General features: G+C 38.9%; 1 long non-coding RNA gene across 1 annotated transcript; it reads left to right on the top strand.

The window, feature by feature from the left end:
* Window positions 1–44: 44 nt before the first annotated feature.
* LOC115183104 (uncharacterized) lies at window positions 45–4,264 on the top strand. Its single transcript, XR_003873957.1, has 3 exons — window positions 45–351; window positions 1,251–1,304; window positions 4,233–4,264. It is a non-coding gene; the product is annotated as an uncharacterized LOC115183104 (long non-coding RNA).
* Window positions 4,265–5,265: the final 1,001 nt, after the last annotated feature.

Below are 5,265 nucleotides of genomic sequence, written 5' to 3'. Positions count from 1 at the left end.
TTTGTCTCTTTCACGAAGTTCAAATACTTAAGACATTGGCTGGAATCTGGGTTTTGCCTTTAGATTTAGAGAAAATGTACAACTAAGGAGGAATTTTTCACTTCTGACTTCTCAAACCCCAAATCACAGCATCGGTCTACTTCCTACAGTCTGCTTCCCCAGCGGTCCCAGTAGACTCGGGATGTTGGTCTCTGGGTTTAGGAATTCTGTTATGTCATTTCCTCATGAAGTTGAAAGGAAGTTTGTGGGCTAATGCACGTACAAAAGGGATGTTGAAACTGTGGCGCACATTTCTCAGCAACATTAGAAGTCGGGTAAAAGTATTGATTTGAAGGAAAGACGAGCAGACTGGTAAGTCTAGAAGCTACTTACACACTATTATAAAGTTAGGTCGTAGTCAGACATTTAATAGCCAAGAGTAGGTTTGATCTATGATCTCTTATCATCATGGGTGTAGTGCTGAGGAGCGCGAGGGAGCACTTTCAATTTGAGAATACAATAAACATTATTCTGATCACTTCTAAATAAATTATATTTAATTACCAGGTAAATGGTAACGTTACTGTTACAAAAAATACTGATTTCTAATAAGATATTAGCACGGTTAGCTGAAGCTGAATAGTCAGAAAAAATTGGAGGATGGATTTTATGCATCTTCTAAAACAGGGCTCTCCGATCCTGTTCCTGGAGAGATACCATCCTGTAGGTTTTCATTCCTATTCAAAACTAGTCACCTGATTAAAATAATTAGTTGGTTTATAAGATAAATCAGGTTAGTTACAACTGTGGTTGGAGTGAGACCCTACCGGAGGGTAGCGCTCCAGGAACAGGGTTGGAGTGAGACCCTACTGGAGGGTAGCGCTCCAGGAACAGAACTACCTTAACAGTGACATATTATTATTATTATTATTATTATTATTATTGTTGTTGTTGCTGTACTGTCTAGAACTACCTTAACAAACAGTGACTTATTATTATTATTATTATTATTATTATTATTATTATTATTATTATTGCTGTACTGTCTATAACTACCTTAACAAACAGTGACTTATTTTTATTATTGACAGTTACCATGGAGATGAAATGTCACAACTACATGTTCATGTGATGCTTTAAATCACCTGACTGTTTCTATATGTCTTGTTAGTAAATGTTTCATAAGAGATAAGAGATAATTAATAAATGACAACAATTGACATTAAGAATGACTGTGTTATCCAACATGTTGGTTGTGGTTCTCTGTTTAGGGGTCAGTGCTCTAAAATGAGTCTCTCTGGGGAACATGACACCAAAGCCAAGAGGTGAGATGGACAAATTTTTTAAATAATTATTAAGAGTTTATTTCCAAAATGCATCACATTTGTTTTTTCATCAGAAATGGTTTGCTTATGGGTACCTTCAATATTACTGTTCTCAGATTTTCAATTAATAGATTTTTGATGGGTATATCTTTTTTTCAATTATTATTACTATTATTTCTGCATGTCCTCTTTTTCAAGATGTGGCCGATTTCAACAGAATACTAGATTTTTTATTTTTTTTTACGACATCTTGTTTTTAAATGGCTGCTGGAAATTAGATATGCATCAATCTTCATTCAAAGGCATCAAATTGAGTGAATGCTGCGCAGGTTCACTGAGTTGCAAACCAAATGGATTACTGCAACTCGCTGTTGGCGGGGCTTCCCTGCCTGTGCCATTAAACCCCTACAACTCATCCAGAACGCCGCAGCCGTCTGGTGTTCAACCTTCCCAAGTTCTCTCACGTCACCCCGCTCCTCCGCTCTCTCTACTGGCTTCCAGTTGAAGCTCGCATCCGCTACAAGACCATGGTGCTTGCCTACGGAGCTGTGAGGGGAACGGCACCTCCGTACCTTCAGGCTCTGATCAGGCCCTACACCCAAACAAGGGCACTGCGTTCATCCACCTCTGGCCTGCTGGCCCCCCTACCTCTGAGGAAGCACAGTTCCCGCTCAGCCCAGGCAAAACTGTTCGCTGCTCTGGCACCCCAATGGTGGAACAAGCTCCCTCACGACGCCAGGACAGCGGAGTCAATCACCACCTTCCGGAGACACCTGAAACCCCACCTCTTTAAGGAATACCTGGGATAGGATAAAGTAATCCTTCTAACCCCCTTAAAAGATTTAGATGCACTATTGTAAAGTGGTTGTTCCACTGGATATCATAAGGTGAATGAACCAATTTGTAAGTCGCTCTGGATAAGAGCGTATGCTAAATGACTTAAATGTAAATGTAAAATGTCTAGCTCATTGATTTGTGGATCTGACACAGTTGCTACTTCAGATTATGAGCCTGGCAGGTGTCGTGAATGAGTTATGTAGTACCCACAGAAGGCCACAGGGAGGAGCAAGAGAGATATAAACCCATACTGTTTTTTGCCTAAAAAACCCTAAACCTAACAATCAATCAAATGTATTTATGAAACCCTTTTTACATCAGCAGATGTCACAAAGTGCTGTACAGAAACTCTAACCCTACGTATAACCTATTAATCCTGAACCCTAATTCTAGGGTAGGGTAGCCTAGAACAGTTCTAGAAACTATTTTAGTACTAAATAGCATTTTGATTATTTTGTTAACCAAAATCTATCTAATCATTTTGCTTTTATTGTTTTGTTATTTGATTACATTTACTATTTGTAAGGCAGAACACTTGATTAACAAGACACACTAGTTTAATTTTCAAAATGTGTTTTGAACTTGGTGACCTGGTGACCTCTATGTGAAAGTCCAGTAATTGGGATAGATGGGGAAGGTTTGAGACTGATCTAAGGAATTAATGGGAAAAATACACTTTATTTCTCAGCTACCTCACCATGTCTGTATGTGAATGAATAGCTTTTAATTGCTAAATATTTCCAATAGATGGCAGCATAAGACCACGAAGCATCAGTTATAGGCTACAAGCAGCAATATGATTGACATAAAATAGCATACAACCACAGACTATATGTCCCATGATTTTCTAAAATGGTCACACTACTTTAGTTAGCTATATATCTCGTGTTAGGGCTGTGTTGCTTTTGGGAGAGCAACAAAAATAGTGACTATAGCAGGTATTGAACCCCAGGTAAATTATCACTAGTCAGAACCTCAACCTTAGTATAACATTACATGCATGATAAAAAAATCTTAATATCTGATATTGTGAGTAAACAACCTCGGAATAGAAAAGACAAGAGTGCGTCTTCCAGCCCGCCAATAAATTACATCATGCAACCCTCCCGGTTACTAAATTTACCACAACATGCCCCTTGGCTTTTGAAATAAAAACAGGTAATAATAAACATGAATCATCATTATATTACTAAACAGTAATCTTTTAAATGCTTTTGCAGTCTTCTTCTTGCGTTAGCAGTGTGGAAAGGACAGACAGAAGCCCACACAGGAGTTTTCCTATGAGGGGTAGTGGTGGTGCATCCTTGGAGAAAACTAAACTGATCTTCTGAAATGTCATTGTGGTCTTATGCTGCCATCTATTGGAATTATGTAGCAACTGCAGTACTACTGAATAATGTGTAATTCCTTACTAATGAAGTAATTACTCAGAATTCCAAATATACAATCTTCTAGTTAATTTTATCACTTACAACCATAACCACTTATACCATAACAAACAATTAAACTGACATAAACCAAAAACACCATGCATTTAGTTAATTTAGTTAATTACCAAATTGAGCTGGTCGGTCACATTTGAGAGTGTGTCAGGTTCGTCGTAAGGATGGGATCAAACTGCAGCGGGAATGTGAACCATCTTCTTGAATGTATTAAAGAAATGAACACTGAACAAAAGCACGACGAAAAACAGTCCTGTAAGGTGCTCAGACTATACACGGAAAAACTACCCACAAAACCCATGGAAAAACACCCCCAACTAAATAGGACCTTCAATTAGAGGCAACGAGAAACAGCTGCCTCCAATTGAAGGTCAACCCAATAAACTACACATAGAAATATAAGAACTAGAACAAACATAGAAATATATTAACATAGAACATAACCCCCCAAAAAAACGAAACACACAAAACAAACACACCACGCCACGTCCTGACCAACTGCAATAACAAAATGACCCCTTTTCTGGTCAGGACGTGACAGAGTGAGGCAGATATATTTTTGTCTCTCTGAAATGAAAGCATCAAGTGATAGATTTTAAACAAATACCTGTTTGTGAGAGATGTAATGTTTGTCTCTGTTGTGTTGAAGTCCAATCAAGCAGGAGAGACCAGCCTCCCCTGTTCCCAGCTGTGTGTCCATGAAGAGTGACCGGTCTATGCGTCAACCTATATTCTTTAGAGAGGGAGACTTTTCTACTGAACAAAGGTAAGAAGAACTCATGGGTCATGGTCAGTGAGTTAAACAACACTGTCTCTAGTCATTTCTCCTCTCCCATTTTCACATTTATTTTGGTTGTTTCCATAATCCATAGGCTAATCCTTTAGTCCATTTATATAGTCCTTAAACAATATTAAACAAACACAACATTCCCTCGTGTGTGTGTGTGTGTGTGTGTGTGTGTGTGTGTGTGTGTGTGTGTGTGTGTGTGTGTGTGTGTGTGTGTGTGTGTGTGTACTCCCTGGTTGAGGAGATATAATCTCATGTTTTGTCCACAGAAACCAACAGGAGAGATCAGAGTCAGAGATTCTCAGTGGTCAGTCTTCCCAGAGTCATCAAACAGACCTGGACTCTATATTCAGTGTATGTGGTCCTGTTATGAACATTTGTTTTTGTTTTCCTCAAGTAAAGTTGATCTGTCAATCATTCATTATTGTGTTAATGAGAAAGCATTTCTTCTCTTGCTTAGCTTATTTACTTGATTTATTTCAGTTGCTTGAAGAGAAAATTATGACATTTGTGAAGAACGAGCTGAAGATATTCAAGAGGATTCTTAGTCCAGAACTCCCAGAAGGCTTTGAGAGTCAGAAGCAGGATGAGGAAGTGGTGGATGCTGAAGATGAGAAGCAGGAGAGCAGTGCCAGAGAGGGGGCTCTGAAGATCACACTGCACGTCCTGAGGAAAATGAACCAGAAGGAGCTTGCGGACACACTGGAGAACTGTAAGATCTGTTTGCCTCATGTTGAATGCTGTTTTATAACATTTAAAAGCTGTAGCTAAAGTACAGCTAAAGTAGCTGTGTAACTCAATGATATTGTAGCAGCCTTAACACAACACCTAGTGGCCTCATCAAGTAGCAGAAGGGATGTGTTGTGTTGATTAATTTAGAGAGAGAGAGACAACA

This window comes from Salmo trutta, unplaced genomic scaffold (genome assembly GCF_901001165.1).
Source record: "Salmo trutta unplaced genomic scaffold, fSalTru1.1, whole genome shotgun sequence".
NCBI lineage: Eukaryota > Metazoa > Chordata > Actinopteri > Salmoniformes > Salmonidae > Salmo > Salmo trutta.
This window is presented reverse-complemented; position numbering and strand designations above follow the sequence as displayed.